The sequence below is a fragment of the Propithecus coquereli genome, unplaced genomic scaffold, assembly GCF_000956105.1.
Source record: "Propithecus coquereli isolate 6110/MARCELLA unplaced genomic scaffold, Pcoq_1.0 Scaffold2, whole genome shotgun sequence".
Classification (NCBI taxonomy): Eukaryota; Metazoa; Chordata; class Mammalia; order Primates; family Indriidae; genus Propithecus; species Propithecus coquereli.
This window is the reverse complement of record NW_012144966.1, coordinates 13,467,554-13,491,084: the sequence shown is the minus strand read 5'-3', so window position 1 is coordinate 13,491,084 and position 23,531 is coordinate 13,467,554.

The following is a 23,531-nucleotide window of genomic DNA, read 5'->3' as shown; positions in this document are numbered from 1 at the left end:
ATAGCAGTATCACAAATTAATAACTCAAATTTTCACTGATGTCTTCATGTAAACATAGCCAGAATTTGTCTGCTTATCATTTTTTTCCTGATTCCTCTTCTAACCTTTAATGATATTGGCTTCATCTTCCAATCCAAGAGCTATGGCTCCTTTTCTCTCAGCTAAGAGGATGATCAACTTACTCTGGTTTTCTTTTCAGTTACCCCCAAGACAAAGAGAAAAGACCAGAAATTGCAAGGCATTTTCACAAGTTTCAAATCTACTGAAAGAGCAGGTATGGGAGAACTGTGCAGAGGGGAATTATTTTGCTTATTTCAAGCTAAATCAACTTGCAAGGTACTAGATAAAAATATAAAACAGCAGTGACCTCATAAATGTAAATTTCTGCTGAGGCATTAGGTACATCTCTAGCTTTGTCCTTTGTGTTTGAGGATGGGGTTATCATCAGTATTTTGTTCTGATTCCTTATTCCTGATCCTTAGTCTAGGGTTTTCGAGGCAGCAAAGACATGAAAGATATCATTTAAGTTCCATCTTGGTGATGACGAGTGGCCAGGATCGCAGAAAACTAAACAGGTCACTGGTAATCAATATTGGTAATCAAATGTTTTAGAAACAACAATACAACACAAATAGATAAGAATATAGCTTATCCAAATGCAGACATACTCACTTGTATGCTCTTTGATATAGATACATAAATACAAAATTATATTCACTTGTACTCACCCTTTGACTCATGTACATTCACATGTGACACATGATAGACCAAGATAGATTCAGAAACACAGCTCCCCCAAATTCATTGATTGAGGTTGACAAATCCCCTGGATAGAGCACAAACATATAAGTATATTTAGGCTCACACAGCCCCAACTTACACTCACAAAAACATTCTACAGCTGTGCCCCTGCTAGCATTCAGAGTCCCTCAGCTGTGTAATAAGTCCACGCTCTGTTATATGCACTTATCTGCAATGTAATTGTATAATATGATCAATTTTATCCTTAAGTATTTTGTCTCTCTTCACTGATTAACAGCTAAGTTCCCATAGAAACTTATTTTGACAATCTTATTGATGAAAGATTCACAAGAAAAATTAAAATAAAAACTGAAGCACACTTCAAATAGCTGAGTGCAAAATATTGAATCATCTTTTGCTACCACGGAAATTTCTAAGTTACTGTTTAGTCTTCTTCTAGTACTCTTCTGAAAGTTGAGTTTTCTTGAGCACTTTTGGAACAGGGCAGTCATTCATCTGAATAGTAGTATTTTCCCCTTTGCTTTGGATTATGGTCTGCATAAAAGTACTTTGAAAGCTTGGAGATATTTCTATACTAATTAAAGCATATTAACACTTCAGGCAAAGTGTAGGCATGTGAAGTTGCTATTCAATTTTAGGAACTAAGTACCTTGGGGAAGAAATAAAAACTTGTGGTATTAAGTAGTATATACTTGAAAGAGTTAAGGAATAAAAGGTTAACATATAATAAAATATATGTTGGGAATTCGGGAAAAACCCACAAACTTGCATAAATAAAAATCTTCATCTATAATAACTAAGATTATTGACATTGTTAGCTATGATACAACAGAGTGTTTATCCAAAGGTCCTTTGTAGGGTTCATTTTAGGCTTTGTTTTGTATTAAAATATGGAGTTTCATATATGTTAATTATACTATTCCCCTGCTGGTTTGAGTACTTATGCAAATTCATAAGGCTTGACGTCCCTTCAAAACAATTGGGATTTTAACCTTCAGTTCACCTACTGATGTCACTATGTCTCATGAAGGAGGACAAAATTAACCTCAAAATCCAAGGCCCAAGTATTAATTGTATATGCTGTTCAACACCTACATAAGAGTTAGTCTGATTATAAATTATATTCAGAAGGCTTCCTCTTTCATGTTTTCAGATTAAATCCTTGTTATAAACATTTCAAAGTCCATGGTTGGTAAAGTGCTACATTTCAGCAGTCAGTGAACCATAACACTGCTGTTAGACACAATTGCTCTCTGAGTTGATAAAAAAACAACAGCTGTGTCTAAAGCAGAGGTCTTACTTGGTCAGGAGTGTCCTGCGGACATCAAGAGTAGCAAAGAGACTAAAAGGTCAGGTGACCACTACAGAGTACATTAGCTTTCCATTTCATGGTCCACCAAGTTAAAACATACAGATAGTAATGATTATTACATTTTTAACTAATAATAATATTATCTTTTCTGGAATGGCTTACTCAACCTCTATTTTCTCCTCTTTCTAATCGAAAACCTGGACAGCTAAAATTTCTATTTCCTGGACTCCCTTGCAAGTGAGGTTCTATATGCAAATTAGGTTCCACGATGTTACTATGCCCAGGTAATTTGTAGACAATACCACTGAGTCAAAGACCGTCTTCCTGACTCTTGGCTGTTGCTGCTGGCTGGTGCAGCCATGGAAACATGAGGCTTGCCTACAGAAACTTTACATTATTCATCCTCCAGTTTCTTGGGTATCCACAAGCAATAGTAGCAACAGTGAATTCCTGATTTAACTTCCCTGGATAACAATTTTAATTGACGATTCTCCAGATTTCTCAGACAGTTAGGGAAGCAGTGGATGTAGTTCTTGCTCTGACATAGGTCTCATGGTGGTCCAACGGTATCGCCTTTTGCATATTTATGGAACTTATCTAGGGGGCTCATCTTAGAACCTGCTTCTTTGGCCCTTCCGATAAATTTGTAAACTCCAAAATCCCTGAAGTAAATCTCTACTTGCATAAAATACCTGGAGTGGTTTCCGCTTCATGCACTGAACCTTGACTGACACCTTACCTTTTTGTTGCTGATTGGCTGTGTGATGTAGTGAAAGGGAGGCTTTATAATTGCATTCAAATCCTGGTCTTGCCATGTATTAGCCATGAGGTCGCTTAACCTCCCCGGCTCAGTTTCCTTATTTCTAGAATAAGGGTAATAATAATTACCTCCAGGGTTGAATACAACTGTATTAAATTATGTCTTATAAAGTTCCTCTCCAAGAATAAAGGATAGATAGAGTTGGTCCTCAAAAACTTAGCCCCTACTCTTTCACATACAACAGGTCATTGATATCAAGTCCCATTCCATGAATGTTAGATACTCAGAAACTTCTTTTCCCCTTTCCTGTTCATATATGTCATCTCATTTATCTTATATTTTTATTATAAAATAAATATTAGTTTTCTCATGAATCTATGAATCTGAGTACCTACCAGACACATATTAGATTTTCAATAAATAAATTTGATTAATCTATACCAAAACTTATTACAACAAAATTATCGGTTTATAAATATTGACTCATGGGCTCTTTCATGCACTATGTAGAGAATGTCAAGGGAAAACTATTTGAAAAGCCAAGGTTTATAAATCAGATGCCAACAAGCTGCCTGACCATGGGCTATTATTTCCTGTGAAAAGCTAAAAACTAGTGCTTGCTGCCTTTTCTTCAATATTTTTTTATGGTTTAAACCTAATAATCTTTGAGGTAGGTACTATTAAGTAATTAAGAATATGGATGGGGTCCAGCCACTTCTAACCATGTGACCCTAGCCAAGTTTTCTAGCTTCTTTAAAAGTCCCATTACCTCCGCATGAGGATAATAAAAATTCCTATCTGCTAGGGCTGTGTGAGAATCAAATAAGCCACTTTGGTGTTATTATTCCTCTTAACATTCTATAAGCCAGAATCTCTGTTACCTAGTCCTAAGAGAAAATATTTCCATACAACAGCCAACTTTCCTAAACTCCTTGTCTCTTGAAATTCACTGCAATCAAAATCTTCCTCCTTGTGCTATGAACCTGGAAAAATTCAACTGCTTCCCTTAACTTTCTCTTATCCTTACTCCCTTCCCTTAAGATTTTGAATTCAATCTTGTGATTGCTTCCATCCAAGATACCCATCAGCTTTTAGATCCCCCACCACCCTCCCCAACCAACCGCCCCTGCTGCCCGCTGTTCACTGGATACAAAACAAAAAGGGCCTGTGCCCTAGTTGAATTAGTTGAATTCTCTTGCTTTCTGCACTAGGGAGTTATATGATCTTCAGCCTGATGTGTTGTTCTTTGGCAGACAGCTGGATCAAGTTCTCCATTAGTAACTTTCAAGGGTCCAACCCATCAAGACAAGATCAGATGAGCATTCGTCTTGATAAACTGAGCTTGTTCATTCTCTCTTCTGGATAGACACGGCAATTATTATTCACTCATTCCTTCAACAAAAGTTTATGGGTGCTCCCTCTGACAGGGATTGAGCTAAGTTCTAGGTGTAAAGGGGAAAGAGATAGTCTTCTTAGTCTCAGGAAGGTCATAATCTAGTATGGTTAGTCCTTGTTAAACAAAGCCATACTTTGATGTCCTTTCTCATTAGAAGCAACATATCTTCACTTATGTTTTACTGGCTTCACGAATGTCTTAACATAAATCATATACATGGTCAAACCACATTCTTTTTTATTCGGTGTCCTGACCAGGACTTTTCTAGAATAATACTTGCCCTGTAGCTGTTATTGCAGTAAACATCTGGAAACCTCTTTTTCCTATTATTTCCCACATGGCTTGCATTGACTTACACAGCATTTACCAGAGCTATCAGGAACTGTATTTGTTATGCCAAATCAATGCTTCACATACTTATTTTAAAGCCCCAGTCTCCCCCAGATAAGTACAGATTCAACACACTTTTGAATCCAACAGTTTTCTTTCTATGAGGGCAAATTTTATTAAAGGAAAAGTATGCTGAGGTTAACATGAAATAATGACAGTTACCAGGATGATTTGAAATGCACAAAAATGTGTTTTCCATCCAGATTTTATAGCCAATGACATTTCACTACTAGATATTCATTCCTTTAGATTGTGTTTCTTACCCTGGGCTTTAAGTGCTGGCAGCATTACACTAATTCACACTGAAGAGTCAAAGGGTTATGTTCCAGCAAGGACTTCACTGCTATGGATGCTTTAGTGAAGATTATTCTTCATTATTTTTAGTAATACTATCAACCATTTATTGATTGCCTAATGTGTAATAGGTGCTACTCATTTCACAGTTCTATTATTTGATCATTCTGTACAACCCTGTACGACAGGTGTTATTATCATCCATATTTTACAGATGAGCGGAAGTGCAGGAGAGTAGTTAAAGAGCACTGGCTCTGAGAAGAAATGTAAATAGTTAAAATTTCACATTCATTATTTAGTAGCAATGTGTCCTTGGAAAATTTATAGCTCCTTTACCTATAAAACAAAGGCAATGGTATTTTCCTCCTGAGCTTGCTATAAGAGTAAATAAATGCCTGATACAGAGTGAGTCTGAAATACAGAGACAATATAAAGATAGATAAAAGAAACAATGATCAGAGGTCAAGCAACTTGCCCAAGACACAGCAAATAAAGTTCCCATAGCCTGGACTACCTCCACTACAGTATGATGTTTTTTTGCAAAGAGTCTGCATGTCTCTATACCTCTGAGTCCTTCCAAAACAATTTAGATGAATAAATACAAAACAGAAAGGCAATCGTCACTACAATAATAGCAACATCAAACACAGTGCAAAATTAACTGATCTCCCTCAGAATGGGCCGTCTTTCCTCACCTGTATCATTAAGGTCAGCTGTGGATGCAACAACAGCAGCCTCGGTTCTCTTCTTCGCCTCACGTGGATTGGTTTCCCAGTCAACCAGTGACACTAATTCTCCTCTGTCGGCAGCTCCATGAGTCAGTGCCAATGCCAAGGCTGAGTCATGTTGGATAAGCAATGATGCAGTCCTGAGACACTGGAGATAGCAATTAAACATGACCTTTGTTGGTAAATTAGGTGTCTCCACACCACTGGCTCCATACCTTCAAATTAGCATCAGCAAAAAGATACTATTACCTGTTTCATGAGGAGAAAATGCAACCATGAGTGGATTAATAAAATTTGGTATATGTATACAATGGAATATTACTCAATTATAAGAAACAACGGTGATCTAGCACCTCTTATATTTTCCTGGATAGAGTTTGAGCCCATCCTCTGAAGTGAGGCATCACAAGAATGGAAGAATAGGCTCCACATATACTCGCCATCAAATTGGCACTAACTGATCAACACTATGGTGTTCACGTGGTAGTAACACTCTGCAGGGATTGGGGGCTTGGGGGTGGGTAAACTCACAACTAATGGACGTGGTGAGCATTGTACGGGGAGAAGGGCACGCCTCAAATCATGGTTTGGGTGTGGCAAAGTCATAACATGTAACTGAAATGTTTATACTCCCATAATATCCTGAAATAAATAAATTTTTTAAAAAAGAAAAAAAAAGAAAGTTATGATTATACAAATGAGGAGAAGAAATGGAGAGAATATGGCTCCTACTCGTGTTGTGATTGGTACTGAACATAAACCTTCCATTTTGCTTTTTAATTTGTTCGACTTGGCACTGCAGAGAGCTGTTTATTTCCAAAGAGTCCCTTCCTCACAAAAAGGTACTTTCTCTCTTATTGACATCTTTTTTTATCATCTAGCAATTTATATCACCCCCCCAGACCTAGTCTTTTGTGCCTGATATGTTTCTAGAACTATCAAAATAATCAAACATAAATTTCTTGAAAAATTTTGCTTTCTTCTACTCTCTCCTATTACCTCCTGAAGGGACATGAGAGATCGTCCATCTCTCCATTATTTTATTTTTTTTAACAAGGCCTTTTTTCCTTTTATAACGCTAAAACTGTCTTATAATCTTCCCTAATGTTCTTCCTCAGGCTTGAACAAGTCTGATAACTCAGCTTCCAAAGTAAGAAAAGGAAGTTGAAACCGTCAAGCAGCTTTCTCTTTACTGAACGTTCTGTTTTTCGAAGAAGAAAACCTTCCCTTTTGGTAGAAAATGCCAGTTGGTTCTGACAAACACTTGTGAAACTTATGTCTTCTCGAAAATAGAAAATATCTTGAAATTCACAAATTTCTTCACAGATTATAAGAAATTAGTTGGAATAGGTGTGCTCTTAAAGGCCAAACTTCCTGAGCTCTAGCTCTGCATTTCCGCTGTCTCTCCAGCATCATCATCATCATGTGGAAGTCCTGCCAAAACCTCACATTCGACTTGTTCAAAACTGAAATCTCCACCCTATCCTCCAACCTTCCTCTCACAGAAAAGGGCATCCCTAACTTGAATTGCAGATGTCTTCAGATTCTCCCTCCCCCTCACCACTGAGACCACTGAGAGTTCACCACCAAGTACTGTCAGCTCTTCATGTCAGTAGCTCTTGTCTCTGTCGCCTTCTTCCCATCCTCGCTATTCAGCCCTCACCATCTCTCACATGACCTATCACAGGAACCTCACCAAGGGTATTCTTGACTACACTAATATCCTTCATGCAGTCACCAGCATCATCTTTCTAAAATACAGAGCAGTTTCCAGCTGCCTATAGAATGTTGTCAAGACATAGCCTGGTACCCACCTTCCTCCCTGGTTCCATCTCATAACATCCTCCCCTCACATAAGATGCTCAAGCCACACTGGAAAATTCACTGTTGTGCAAACACACTTCACATTTCCTAATTCTCTTCCTTTGCTGATGGTGTCTCCTATTCCTGGATACCTAACCCACCCATCCCATTGGTCAGAGCCGTCCCTCCTTCTCAATGCCTCTCCTAACTTTTCTCTTAGAGATGGGGTCTCACTATGTTGCCCAGGCTGGAGTGTCATGGCTATTCACAGGCGTGATCACAGCACACTAAAGTCTCAAACTCCTGGACTCACGCTCAGGTAATAGTTTGTGTAATCCTCCCACCTCAGCCTCCCAAGTAGCTGAGTAGTTGGGACTACAGGTGCCTGCCACTGCACCTGGCTCCCTCCGCTTTTTCAAAGTAATATTACTCTTTCTCTTCTTAATGCCCCAGGTGAACATTAAATTTCTTCATAGCCGTCAGTGTGATCTTTCTCATAAAACACATCAAATAATATCATTTCCCTGCTTAAATTTTATGGGCTTCCACTAAACTCAGAATAATAGATTTGACACTTCTAAGTGTGGTGTACAAGGATCTGCATTTTTTTGGTTCCTACCTACATCTCTGGATCTCACATGTAGCACTGTTCTCCCTGCTTTCCATGCTCCTGTCACATAGTCTCATTTTAGTTCTGCAAAACTCCAAGTTCATCCCCACCTCATGGTCTTTGCACTACCACTGCCTCTGCCTAGAATACACTTCCCACACAACTTAACATGATTGACTTCTTTAGGTCTACAGAAGAGCACTCCATTAAAAGCAGTCAACATCGGCCAAATGTGGTGGCTCACACCTGTAATCCCAGCATTTTGGGAATCTGAAGCGGGAGAATCACTTGAGGCCAGGATCCCAAGACCAGTCTGGGTAACATAGTAAGATGCCATCTTTACAAAAAATAAAAAAAATTAGCTGTGCATGGTGGCACGTGCCTGAAGTCCCAGCTGCTCGGGAGGATGAGGCAGGAGGATTGCTTGAGCCTGGGCGTTGGAGATTGCAGTGAGCTATGATTGCACCACTGCAGTCCAGCCTGGGTGACAGAGTAAGACCCTGTCTTTAAAAAAAATAAATTTAAAAAAAGAAAGTACTCGACACCAACTCACTATCACAAAACTCTCTTCATTTTCTTTCTAGCCCATCACTATTGATATCTAAAACTATTTTATGTGTATATTTTCTTTATGTTATTGTGTGTCTCCTTCTAACAACATGTAAGCCTCTTGCAGACAGGTTGCTTATGGCTTTGTTCATCACCGAATCCTCAGCACTTAATAAAGAGCCTGACACATTCCATAAGAAATGAAAAACCACAGCATTTATCGGATATTATTTTTTATTTCCATAAGTGGTGTACATGTCCACCTTTTTCCCTAGATGGTAACTTTCTTGAAATCAGGGTCTATGTATTAATTATATTTATATTTCCCCATAGCACCTAGCATATTGATCTGTCATAGCAGATATTCAATAAAGTTTTCTGATTGGAATTTAAATGAGTTAAGTAACTCTACCCTTCACTGGGCTGCATTCATCTCTACAAATGTAAAGAGCATTGGACCCAGTAAACCTCAATCCAAGGCTCAGCTCTGCCACTTAAGAGCTGTGTGACTGCTGTCAAATTGCTAAATTTCTCTGAATCTCTGATTGCTCATATGAAAAACAGGGATGATAAAAATACCTCTGCCTAATTCTAGGGTACTTGTGAGGATTAAGTTAAATCATATGTGTTCTTTTTTCTAATTAAACTGCAAGCTGTTCAAAGGCAGCGATAATAATTGCTGCTTTTTTGCCCCATATATATATAGAATAGCCTCATACTGTGTGCACATAGATCAATCAATAATAGCTACTATGAAACACTGTAATAAGCACCTTTCACATGATGCACCTTATTTAATTTAATCCTTAAAACCACCATGTCTTTGTATCCCCATTTTGTAGACGAGGAAAAAATGGCACCTACAGAGGTTAGGAAACTTGTACAAGACCATACAGTTAGTCACTGGCAATGCTGGGATTTGATAGCAAGTCTGTGTAAACAAGTAAGTATAGGTGCTAATATTTATCATAGTTTTAACTCATTAAGATACATTCATTTCTTGAGAGTTCCTCAACTGCCTTGATAAATCCTGGTGTCTGCTAGAAACCCAGGAAATCCCTGAAGGCTTTTTCCTTCAATTTCTCCCACTCATGGTTGCTAAGGAGCAAGCCCCTGGCCTGAATTTGCCCCTTTTCTCCCAGGACACTGAGTCTTGATCAGGGCGAAAGTGGAAGAGGAAAGAGAGAAAGAAAGGTCGTTCTCACCAGCAATGGTTGTGGGGCAACATTGCCCTGCAGACTTCGCCGCTGAGAACTTCTTCGGGCTACCTTTTCTTTCCTATCCTGGTTCTCCAGTCCTCACTTCCTTTTAGTGAGTTCCCTGACATCCTTCCAATAAATTGTTTCTGTTATTAAACTGCCCAGTTTCTGTTTCTGGCCTAAACAGAACACCGACTGATATAATATGCAAGAAGAAAAATGATATGAACATATAATGAATTCTCAGAAAAGATTTAATGAAGAAGTAATCAATCCGCTAATAAATAAATGATCCCTATTCATATGTAAGGGTGTAAAATATTAAATAATAGGCCAAGTACTACATAAAAATGCATCGCAAAGAAGAAATGTCACAAGATAGTTTATGATTAATTGCCAAATTAATAGCCCAAGCTGCACATGCTAGAGGAGATCACAAACAACACAGCAAGCTTCAGTGATCCAGGGAGGCTACAAAGCTCAATAAATACTTGTTGAATGAAGTCGTGATATCATTCCCCAAGGCAAACCTGAGGAGACTAATGAATGCAATCTACTTCTCTTAGAGACACAAACAGTGGGGTGTTGGAAGGATTCGGCACACAGTCATTTGAACTACTCTTCTTCAGGACTATGCCATTCAGCAAAGGCATGTTACAGAAAGACAGGTTTCTGCCATGGTGGTCATAAGTGCAAGTGCTTCCAGTCCACACACCTGTATCAAGTGGCCACAGGGGCCCAGACGTCGGGTGAGGTACTAGGAACACATAGAGGAGTAAAATTCAGACACTGGAAGCGCACCATATAAGTGGAGAACAGAGACACAGAATATTGTGAAAACAATGCATAACTGCAGATAAAAACTGCCCAGAGGTTAAGGAAGCTCTCCAAAGGGACACTTTCCCCAACTGAAGGATAGGAAAGCCTTTTGGAGGAGACTTAACTAGCAAGGTTTTAAAAGATGTATAGACTTGAGAAAAGAAGAGGCAGGAGAAGGGCATCCTAGGAAAAGAGGCCCATATAAGCAAGCTAATTAAGCAAATAATATAAGCAAAACTACCATGGTGTGTATAGGTGTGAGGTGAAGCAGGTAGTGACAGGAGATCAGGTCCAGAGGGAAGCAGGAGACAGACTATGGAAGTTCTGGTTTGTGATCACACTGTAGACACTGGGACATAAAACTCTAATTGACCAGATCTGAGTCTCATGTCCACATCTGGAGTCTGAAAAGGAACCAGTGTCACTCAAACCACATGAACTAAAAGTGAAATGGGGAGATACCCTGGAGAATTGTCAGGGAGCTATTACCAGAGAGTGAATAGATGCCAGGTGGGAATAAGCTGATAATACCTATTATTATTTCTCTTAAAAAGAAAAATAAAGACAGCTTCTTAGGCCAATCTATTTGGCCTAAGAACTCAAGAATAATAATTTTCACCTCTTACACTTGAGTAGTAATTAAAGCTTCATAATGTGTAAAAACCTGTATAAATCTACTAGACTATAAGCACCATAAGGGCAGGGACATTGTCTGTCTTGTAACCACCATACCTGGTACATAGCATGTGCTCAACTAAATTTGTTTAATAAATAAGTGAATGAATGCTTATAATACCTCATTTCATGTTCACCATCAATTTTATAAGGTGTTTCTATTTCCATTTCACAGAAAGATAAATTATGTAGGTAATTAATAAAATTTTGGTGAGGAAATATGATTTATTTTTTCTGGACATTGAATAAGGATAAATTACTCAAAATCTAGAAGACGGAATTTTAATTGTATTTACAAAAGAACTTTAAGGTTTATAAAAATTAAAACTAGTTTCCCAGAAGGCCATAAATTTCCTACTCCGAAGATGTGTTAGGCCAAGTAAGATGTTGGTTCAAATGAAGGCTGCCTTCCTCAAAGCAGGGAGATGGACACACTGAGCTTCAACAAATTAGTCTACAATTTCTCTTGTAATGCCATAATGTTTCCTAGAAAAGGAATTTAAAAAAAAAAAAAAAAGCATCAATTTAGCAGCTGGTTTCTTTTGCTATAGCGACACCTACTGTTATTGCCATTACTTTGTTTTTAAGAAAGAAAGATTTGGAAAATAAAAATATGTTCAAACTCTAATAAAAAGACTATTCATATGAATTTTTATTTTAATGGTTAGGGACATTTTCTCCACATCAGAAATTAAATATTAAGAGTAAAAAGTCAAGGAAACTTGGCTATCTGGAGAAGGCTTTTTAGCTATCAGCATTCTTATTTATTTGAAAAAATGTCCTTGATATAGGTATAGATATCTATAGAACTATAGATTAATATATATGATGAGATCTATATAGATATGGATATCTATTAACTGAGCTTAGCCTTCTGGCTTAGTCTTCCACATTATCATAAAACTACAATAATTAACAAGAAAAAAAATCAGCCAATATGTATATGTTGAAGAGAACACTAGGCAGGCACTAAGAAGAACAGAAATGAAAACAAATGCAAAGACAGGGACAAATACAAGCAAGTTGGCTGAGATATTCTACACATATACAAAAATAATTAATAATATCAGAGTTTCATATGTTAAGTTCTACAATGATTTGGAAGGAATGACAACTTCCAACTTGGGTCATTACAGAGGACTCCAAAATAGATAGGGAACATGAACCAGATTTCTTTTTTGTTGGCTGTATTTATACAGACAAAGATGAACAGAGAGATCATTCTGGGTGGATGGAAGGAGTCAAGTTTAGAAAGCAAAGTGTGAAGTCGGGGCTGTTCAATATGCATTTAGAGACCGTGCTTGGATTAGTTTGCCTAGAGAGCAGAGATCTTAGACAGCTTGCACGGTTGAGTTTTGAAAATAGTGGATTTATAACTTACCATGAAGTGTGCTGAATGCCAGGCTAAAGAGTTGGTGCTTCATTCTCTTTGGTGATAAGATTTCGAGAAATGTTGACCATGAAGATGACAATATGAAAGCAGTATTTTAGGAATAATATTGGTGAAAATATAAAACATAGACAGTGAGGGACAGAGAGAGATGTGACCAGGTGAAAGGATGTTAGCACAGGCATGAGATTGTAAGAATCTGAAATAGATTGGTTTGGCTGAACTAGTAAGAAAAAAAAAAATGAATGTGAGAAATGTTGCCAAGATTAAATTTAAAGGATTTGGTAAATGTCAAGGACCCAGGTGTTTGACTTTAGTGTAGATGCAGGCTACAAAGAGCAAGAAAACAAACAGAATAATGACTCTGATAGGTCAGTCATCCTGTATCCTCACCTTTTCAGGATGGCACCTGATGGGGGGTAGGGTAGGGGCTGGTTAAGTACCTCTAGAAGAGGAAAACAAGAATAACAGAAAAATTGTTAAGAATAGAAGAGTTGAAAAGTGCACAGAATATGCTATGCTTGGTTGATTTGTTACGTAGAATGCAAGGATGCTCTCTAAATAGTAATGACTATAGGAGCCAAGCCAATTTGTGAAAAATCCAAGCCGTCTGGACCAAATAACAGAAAAAAATATAGAGAGAGAAGAAAGAAAAATAAGCAAATGGCAAGCAGCCAAGATGACAAGCAACAGAAGTGGCAGGGGAAAATAGAAGCATTGGAAGTGACAAACAGCTGTCACCTTGACAAAAGAGAAGAGAGTTGGTAATGGAAGAGAGAGGTGCCAGCATTGCTCTCGAGTCTAGCGTGACTACAAAATTAAGTGTAGATAATTTAAGCACCATTACGGTGACTGTTTTCAGGGACAAAAATTAAGAACCCTTTTTTCAGCTTCTTTCTGTAAGTAAAAAAAAAAAAATTGAGAACCCATGTTGTCACAAGTCCAGATTTAGTTATGAAAAATAACAAATAGAATGCTAGATTGTTTGATATCTAGGAAAGAAGGAAGGAAATGAATTTAGTGAAAAGAGAATCCAAGCCATGTAAGTTGCCACCCAAGGCTCTTGCTGTCTCTCTTGTGGAAATGTTTTTCCCCAGATTTCCCCATAGCTCACAACTTCATTCAGTCCCTGCACAAATGTCACCCCCCTGACCTCATTAGCTAAATTAACCAGTCACCCAGCCCAGTTCTTTATGGAACTTAACACTAACTAAGATTGTATTTTTGGCTTTATTTTTGAATATTTTATTTTCTGCCTTGACCTAGAATGTAAGCTCTATATGAGCGGGCACATTTTCTTTCTTGTTTATCATTACATTCTATAGCTTTCAAAAGTGTCTCAATTTTGTTAAATGAATGGATGACCATATTATCATGGTCACCATATATTCTAAAATCACACTGAACTACGTTGAAATTCTGACTCAGCCATCCACAGGTTTATAGGGGACATGTGCTTTCTTTCTTCCCAGCATATTTTGGAGAATGTCTCATCCCTAGTCTTAGCACAAGTGGCTCAGGAGTCTGACCCCACCTTCTATCTCCAAGGATAACGCCTAATACAGCATGGGTTACTTGGAGAACCCAATCACCCCTGGCCACAATGGTTGGTTCATAGATTAGCATGGAATCCAATTCCAGTCAATTCAAACCCAGTCAATTCAACACAACCCCAGGACTTTTTCCAGAGCTATCCAATCAGTATATTTTCTGGGATCTCTATAAGTAGAGTGTAAGCTTAGAGAGGCCAGCAACCATTTTTGCTACTGCCTAGGAAGCAGCTGCTGCAAAAAGGATCCAACTGAAAGAGAAAGCTGAGAGGTGTAAAAAAATGAGACAAATTTCTAATGTCAAGATTTGAATCCCTGGATCCCAAGATGCCAAAATTTTAACCTTTCCAACTTTCCATGAACACAAAACAATCAAAATTCTTATTTAATCTAGTTTAAGTTGGATTTTTCTCACTTGCAAAAGAAAGAGTCCTGACCAGTGAAAATTGTGAGAGATTGCTCAAGTCTCTTTTTAGTCACAGTATTGAGATATGGGTGAATGAGAGACAATTAAGAAAACAATATTACAACCATGTCTTAGTCCGGCAGGCTGCTATAACAAAATATAAACTAGGTGACTTATCAACAGCAGAAATGTATTTCCCACAGTTCTGAAGGCTGGGAAGTCCAGGATCGAGGCAGATTTGGTGTCTGGTGAGGGCCTGCTCTCTGACTCTTACACAGCACTTTCTTGGTATGTCCTCATATGGTAGAAGATGCAAATGAACTAAAGGCACTAACCCTGTTCATAAGGGCTCTACCGCCATGACCTAATCACCTCCTAAAGTCCCTGAATACCTCCTAATGCCATCACCTTGGGGGTTAGGATTTCAACACACAAATTTGGGGAAAAGGGCACATAAATATTCAGACCCTTCACAGAGACACTAGCCTGATTCACTGGACGAATGGTACACCTTTGAAACATCAGAAATACCGTTTGTACCCTGAACTAATCTACCCAATTAATAAATGACAATTAAGTACAGACAATTAAGTACACCCTTTTGAAATGCAAATTCCTCCTTTCTTAAGCTAAGCACAAAGAGGAAAGCTTTAGAAAGTTATATTCACTCTGAAAGAGAAAAAGACTATCTGTACATGACTTGAGAAGAGCCAGCCCTGGAAATGGTTAATGGGGCAACATAATGTTCAATCCTCCACAGCGTTTGACATCAAAAGGGCAGCTGATCATGGTGATATTTGTCATTTATTAATTTATAGACAAGTGTGTTCTTATGAGTAATTTGATATTTTTTAAAAGAAAACGTATCAGAGAAGACTAAAAGCAGCAACTTGAAAGAAAATCAGAAATCTTTGAAGCCAAAGAACTATAGCTTTCCAATGCATTCAAATTGAGGCCAAAACCTCACTCATCCTCTAAAATCCAGCCCAAATGTCATTTCCTTTAGCAGCCCTTCTCAGCACCTTCCTTCAGAAGAGTTGATCTCCCTCTCAATCACGTTTGTCCATAAGTCTACTATAGCCTTTCCACGGTAATCTCATAACTTAGAAAATACCATAATATTAAAGTTTCCAAAGATATTTTCTCCTTGTTACTTACAGAGTATGAATGCTGTAATTCACGGATGAATAAAAAACATTTTTTATGTTTTTATCATATTTTCATATGTTTAGTGAAAGTTAATTTCAGAACTATATGCTTAGCTGAAGATAGCAAAGCTATTCTACTGCTACAATATTGAAGAACTCACCCTGAGGAAGCCGGGTTACCATCTGTTAAAATTTTTAGCATTTCCCTCTCTCCGCTGTTACCTCATTGATTCAACTAATGGACCACAGTGTTTTTCAAAATACAAAATGTTATTAAGCACAGTTCTGAGGAAAGTTGATTCAACTGAAGGAATACCATAAGAATTCCAAACTCATTATAATATTAAAGATGCAATTTCTGTGATATTGCTTATACCTGGAATTCTATTCAGAGTCAAATGCTAGAAAAAATTTGGAGGAAAGTGTCACCTGAGGTCACATTTGCAGAACCGTCAATATAGAATAATGAGTGGTTAAGATTACAGGCTTTAGAGTTGGTGTGCCTGCACTTGAATTCACCACTTGTAGGTATGTAACTTGAAGTTTTTCTCTCTAAAATAGCTTCATTATCTGAAAAATGAGAATAACAATAATAAAACCTACCTCCCAATTGTATAGTACATGTGAAATCAAGTATTCAATATGTTTTTGGTTAGTATCATTAATATTATCATTAATACTAATACTATTATTAATATCCTATGATTATGTAAAATTTTTCGGCTTGAGGATTGAGTCTTCCTAAAGCATCCTGACATATACATTAAAATAATAAGGCTTTTTCCTCCTTCACACCCATCAATAAACTCCAGACTAATGAAGTAGATGTATGGTTCCTGAATCAGTAAAGAACAAATAATACTGGCCAGGTGTGGTGGTGCATGCCTGCAGTCCTACCTACTTGGGAGGCTGAGGCAGGAGGATTGCTTGTGCCCAGGAGTTCAAGACCAGCGTGGACAACATAGTGAGACCCTGTCTCTAAAACAATAAAAATGAATAAATAATGTAGAGTTGGATAATGTTAAGAGATAAAAGGACACTGGCATCTATACTGAGGAGGAAAAAAAGGAGGTTTTTCTAGAAGATGAGATAACCACCTGGTAGAAGATTCTTCAGCCTAAAAATGCAGCCCATTATCCAAAGTGGGGCACCACAAGAGCAGAAGAACGGGATCCATTTGTACTCACCATCAAATTGGTATTAACTAATCAACACATAAATGCACATATAAGAATAACATCTATTGGATGTTGGGCAGAGGGGAGGGGGGAGGAGGGAGGAGGGGACGGGTATTTGTATACACAAGGAGTGCAATGCCCACCACCCGAAGGTTGGACATATTTGAAACTCGGACTTGGGTGGGGGGACCAAGGGCAACATCCGTAACCTAAACATCTGTACCCCCATAATATGCTGAAATAAAAGGAAAAAAATGCAGAACACAGAGCTTAGTAAGTACTAACCGCAAATGTTGCCCTAGAACTTGCTTTCTTGAAATGTTAACTAATGAAAGCAATGCACGCTTGCATGTTTAATAACTTTATCTTTTTCATAAAAGATATGTGGACTGTACAAATATAGGACCTCCAGATAAGTTTGCCAGATCTAGTAATTAAAAACACAGGATGCCCAATTGATTTTGCATTTCAGATAAACAGTAGATCATTTTGAGTACAAGTATGCCCCATGCATATCCCCTGGCTTGGTGTCCTGGAAGGTAGGGATACTCAACATCGAATTCATATGGTTAGCCCTACCCCAGAACCAGGGGTGGAAGGGAAGATGCACTTTGTGCAAACACCTAATTAAGCGAGACTTCCCAAGAAGAGATACTAAAGAGTTAGGAGCATAAACACCACAACATCCTCAACTAAAAGCAGTTGCATAGATATTCTAGAACACCACTTATAGCTTTGTGAGACCACAGACACCACAGAACTTTAAGATTTAAGTTCTTGACACATAGTAGTTTTCAGTAAATGCATTTTATTCAATAATTAAAAATAAAAGCTGAAGTGGACGCCAAGATGGTCGACTAGAGACACTGCTTGTTGGACCATCCCAGCTGACAGTAAAGGATTGGACTGAGGACTGCAGAGAATAATTATGGCTCGGATGTGGACCGTGGGGAGAGACAGCAGAGAAGTCCAAGGAGACCACCGAAAGAAGCTACAAAGCTGAGAGAGAGAAGGATAGAGAAAACAGAGCAGCAGCGGGGACCAAATCCAGGGAGGCCCGGAGCCCAGTGAAAGGAAAAGTGGGGCTCCCCTCCCCGGCCTGGGTGCCTCCGGCTAGCGGCAGACACCGGGTTCTCATCCTGCAGGGGAGTGTCATGAGAGAACAGAGAGCCAGCATTTTTGCCTGCGGAGGCCCCTCCTCTGCACCTCCTCCATTCCTGGAATCCCAGAAACTAATTTTGGCTCAAGCCAGCTTGTAACCACGGCCCCTATCCCCCCACAGCAAACGTGAAAGCGCTTTGCACTGAGGGGCCTCCCCGTGCCGGGGCGCGCTCCCAGCGGAGCCCGCCTTGGAGAGCAGAGCCACCGCGGCGGTGCTTCGCAGCATTGCCCACTGGCAGCTCGGACAGGCGGGCAGGACCCGAGGCCCCCCGACACGAGAGCAGTGCGGGGAGACCGCAGCCACCCCCCACAATAGCGGCCGCTAGAGTGCTCCGTGCTGAGAGACAGGCTTCACAGCAGCGGGGGGCCGTTCCCGCCCAGCCCGCCGGGACAGCCCCAGTCTGCCATCTTCATGCCCACAGGCCTTTGGAGGGATCGCCCTCTGGTGGATCAGACAGGCAGGCCGAACCTTGTGCACCGCGGTTGCGAGAGCGGGGCAGGGAGAGTTAGGGGAGAGCTCACGGTTCCAGGCTCCGCTGTGGAGCCCTCACGGCCATATCAATGGAGGGCGTAGAGGGGCACAGAGGAGCCGGGGTCTGTGAGCACACCCCATCCCCCACCCCTACAAAAGAACCACCATATTGGAGAAGGATGCTGCACTGCAACTGAATTAGCTTAGCCCCTGGTTCTCATGGCACGCAGACTGACCAGGAGTAGCACTCCTCCCACCACTCACTACAATAGGGAGTGCAGCTTGATCCCAGAGACTCCCAGGCTGCTACTTCTCCCCTGGCGGGAGCGTGCCCCTAGCAGAAACCTCTGTGGATAGAGAGACCTACCTCCCTCACCTTGGGGTCTAGTGGGACCAGGGCTGCACAACTGGAGATCCCTCTACCCACCAGCATCACACGGAGACTCATACCAGCAGGTCAGACACACGAACTGTGGGGTAGCTCAAGAGCTAGTCTTGGGCAGAGAGTGAACGCACATGGATAGATCAGAGGGAAGAGTGCTGTGGAGTTTCAGGGAGAAAATAGGAAGGGCACATGCCCCATCCTACAGAGAAACCGGGCTAGTGAACAGGGATGGAAAAAGCCTGGCTTGGGGCCTTAGCAATGACATGATTAGGCCCCTCCCCTCAGAAGCAGCTCTCCAGGCTTAGCGAGCTTGCTCTGAACTCCTATCAGTGGCTTCCCCTAGCGGCCAGATAAGCAACCTCTGAACCCCACTGAGGATCAATAAAACCTCTCAGGCTCTAGCAATTCAGCCACAATCTGTCCTGCTCCTCCCTCCACTTCATGAGGAGCAGAAATCAAGCAACTCCCTGGGAGCTACAGCATCCCTCCTAAAGCTTGGGGCATTTGCGTGCCCCATCTGGGGGACCAGAGCTTACCATGGGGAAAAAAGAATTCCCTGGAAGCTGGCTCTTCCACACAAACTACAATCAAAGACAGGGGAACAACCCCATAGTTAAATATAGCACCTCCCAACTCAAGAAAACAGGGAGCAATGGATTTAAACCCACAAATTCTACCCACCATCTCAAAGAGTAAGCTGGGGGACCTAACTCACTACCCGCTGTTGGGAACAGGTGAAGACACCAGATCAGAAGTAACCTGAGAGGTTCATCAAACCTGCTAGAGCACCCCAAAGGCAACTCAAGACCAGCACTCCTCTCCCTGACACAGTCAAGGACCAATTTTCAGGGTCTCAGAGACAGGCCCATAAGCCAGCCTTAACACCCTCGGGTTTCAATTGAGAGGCCAGATGGGAAGAAACCAGCAAAAAACTCCAGAAATATGAAAAATCAAAGTGAAAGATCATCCACAAAAGAAAACAATAACTCCATACCAATGGATATCAACCTAAACAAAAAGATTAAAATGACAGATGAAGAACTTCGAACATGGCTTGTAAGGAAGCCCAATGAAACGCAAGAGAAAATAGAAACCCAACACAGAAATAAGAGAAATAAAAAAATCCTACAAGAAATGTGGGATTATGTAAAGAGGCCAAACGTAAGAATAATAGGCATCCCTGAGGGCAAAGAAGAAAATACCCAAGGGTGAAAAATTTATTTGAAGGAATAATTGAGGAAAATTTCCATGGCCCTCCTAGAGACCTGGATATTTAGATACAGGAAGCTCAAAAAAATCCAGGGAGATTCATTGCAAGAGGCAGTCACCCCAACACATAGTCATTAGACTGGTCAAAGTAAACACGAAAGACACACTCCTATGAGCAGTAAGGCAAAAACATCAGGTTACTTAACAAAGGAAAACCCATCAGACTAACTGCAAACTTCTCAAATGAGACCTTACAAATCAGAAGGGATTGGAGCCCCGTTCTCAGTCTTCTAAAACAAGATAATGCCCAACATAGAAGTTTGTATCTGGCAAAACTAAGATTCTTATATGAGGGAAAAATAAAGACTTTCTCAGACAAGCAAACACTGAGGGAAGTTGTCAAGACCAGACCTGCCTGCAGGAAATACTCAGGTCTGCATTACAGATGGATCAGCACAATAGATATCCACCACTAAAAGCTAAAGGTCAGAGCCCAGATACCACAATGGTTCAAGAGGTAAAATAGAGTAATAAAGTTCTACTCAACAGGAAGGATGGAAATCCACCCCACTTATCAATTCTTTCAATAAATGTGAATGGTTTGAACTCCCCACTCAAGAGACATATCCTGGCTGAATGAATAAAAAAATACAAGACTAGTATCTGCTGTCTCCAGGAAATATATCTAACACACAAGGACAAATTTAGACACAAGGTAAAGGGGTGGAAAACAATATTCCATGCAAATGGAAACCAAAAGAAAGCTGGTATAGCCATTCCCATATCAGATAACATAGACTTCAAATCAACAAAAGTAAAGAAAGACAAAGATGGTCATTATATAATGGTAAAGGGAACAATTCAACAAGAAGACATAATAATCCTAAATATCTACACACCTAACACAGGTGTGCCAAGATTCATAAAGCAAATCCTATTTGATCTAAACAAAATGATAAACAGTAGCACCATAATAGCAAGGTATTTTAACATGCCACTGACAGAATGGGACTGACCCTCCAAACAGAATATAAACAAGGAAACAACAGACTTAAACAGAACTTTAGAACAAATGGGCCTGACAGATATTCATAGAACATTCTACCCAAAACCACTGAATATATGTTCTTCTCACCAGCTCATGGAACATTCTCTAAGATTGTTCATATCCTAGGCCACAAAATATGTCTTAACAAATTTAAAAAAATAGAAATTATACCATGCATCTTCTCAGACCACAGTGAAATAAAATTAGAAATCAATTTCAACACAGTCACTCATCTCTCCACAAAGTCATGGAAACTAAACAACCTACCACTGAATGATAGGTCAAGGAGGAAATTAAGATTGAAATCAAAAGATTCTTTGAACTAAATGATAAAGGGGACACAAGTTATCAAAATCTGTGGGATACAGCTAACAGTCCTGAGAGGAAAATTCATAGCCATAAATGCCTACATACAAAAGACAGAAAGGTCACAAATCAACAATCTAATGAATCATCTCAAGGAACTGGAAAAGGAAAAGCAAACCAATCCCAAATTCAGCAGAAGAAAAGAAATAAGCAAGATGAGAGCAGAACTAAATTAAATCAATAACAAAAGAATTACACAGAAGATTAATGAAACAAGAAGTTGGTTCTTTGAAAAGGTGAACAAAATCAACATGCCTCTCACTAGATTAACCAAAAACAGAAAAAAAGGACCCTAATCAGCTCAATCAGAAATGAAAAAGGAGCTTTATAACTGATAGCACAGAAATACAAACTATCATCTCTGAATACTATAAAAACATTTATGCACATAAACTTGAGAGTGGACAAATTGCTGGAAACATATAATCTCCCTAGGTTTAATCAGGAAGAAATAGAACTCCTGAACAGACCAATATCTAGTAACAAAATTGAAGCAGAAATCAAAAATATCCCCCCCAAAAAATTCCCAGACCAGATGGTTTCACAGCCAAATTTTACCAGACCTACAAAGAAGAACTAGTACTTACCATGCAGAAATTATTCCATAACACCGAGAAGGAAGGAATCCTCCCCAACACATTTTACAAAGCCAATATCACCTTGATAGCAAAGCCAGGAAAGGACACAACAAAAAAAGAAACTACAGACCAATATCCATTGTGAATATAGATGCGAAAATTCTCAATAAAATCTTAGTAAACTGAATTCAGCTGCACATCAAGAATATAATCCACCACAACCAAGTGGGCTTCATCCCAGACATGCAAGGATGGTTCAACATATGTAAATCTATACATGTAATTCACCACATAAATAGAATAAAAACAAAGACCATATGATATTCTCAACAGATGCAGAAAAAACATTTGGCAAAATTCAGCACCCTTTTATGATAAGAATGCTTAACACATTAGGCATAGATGGGACTTATCTCAAAATTATAAAACCATATATGACAAAGTCACAGCCAACATTATACTGAATGGGGAAAAATTGAAAGTATTCCCCTTTAGAACTAGAACCAGACAAGGTTGCCCACTATCACCACTTCTACTCAACATAATGCTAGAAGTCCTAGCCAAAGCAGACAAGAGAAGGAAATCAAGGACATCCAAATGGGGAAAGAAGAGGTCAAACTATTTCTCTTTGCTGACAATATGATCTTATATCTATAAAACCCGAAAGATTCTACCAAGAGACTCCTGAAATTGATAAATAAATTCAGCAAAGTCTCAGGTTACAAAATCAATGTACATAAATCAGTAGCATTCATATATGCCACCATACTCAAGCTGAGAATCAAATCAAAGACACAATACCTTTCACAATAGCAACAAAGTAAATAAAATACCTAGGAATATATTTAACTAAGGAGGTGAAAAACCTCTACAGAAGAACTGGGAAACACTGAGGAAGGAACTAGTAGAGGACGTAAACAGATGGAAAAACATATCATGCTCATGGATTGGCACAATCAACATTGTTAAAATGTCTATACTACCCAAAGTGATCTACAGATTCAATACAATCCCCATTAAAATACAAATGACATTTTTCACAGATCTAGAAAAAATAATTCTACACTTCATATGGGACCAGAAAAGATCCCATATAGCCAGAACAACTTTAAGCAAAAAGAACACAGAGGCATCGATTTACCAGACTTCAAGCTATATCACAAGGCTTTAGTAACCAAAACAGCATGGTACTGGCAAAAGAACAGAGACATAGATCTATGGATCAGAACAGAGAACCCAGATACAAAACCATCCTCATGTTGCCATCTGATCTTTGACAAAGCAGACAAAAACATACACTGTGGTAAAGAATCCCTATTCAATAAATGGTGCTGGGAAAATTG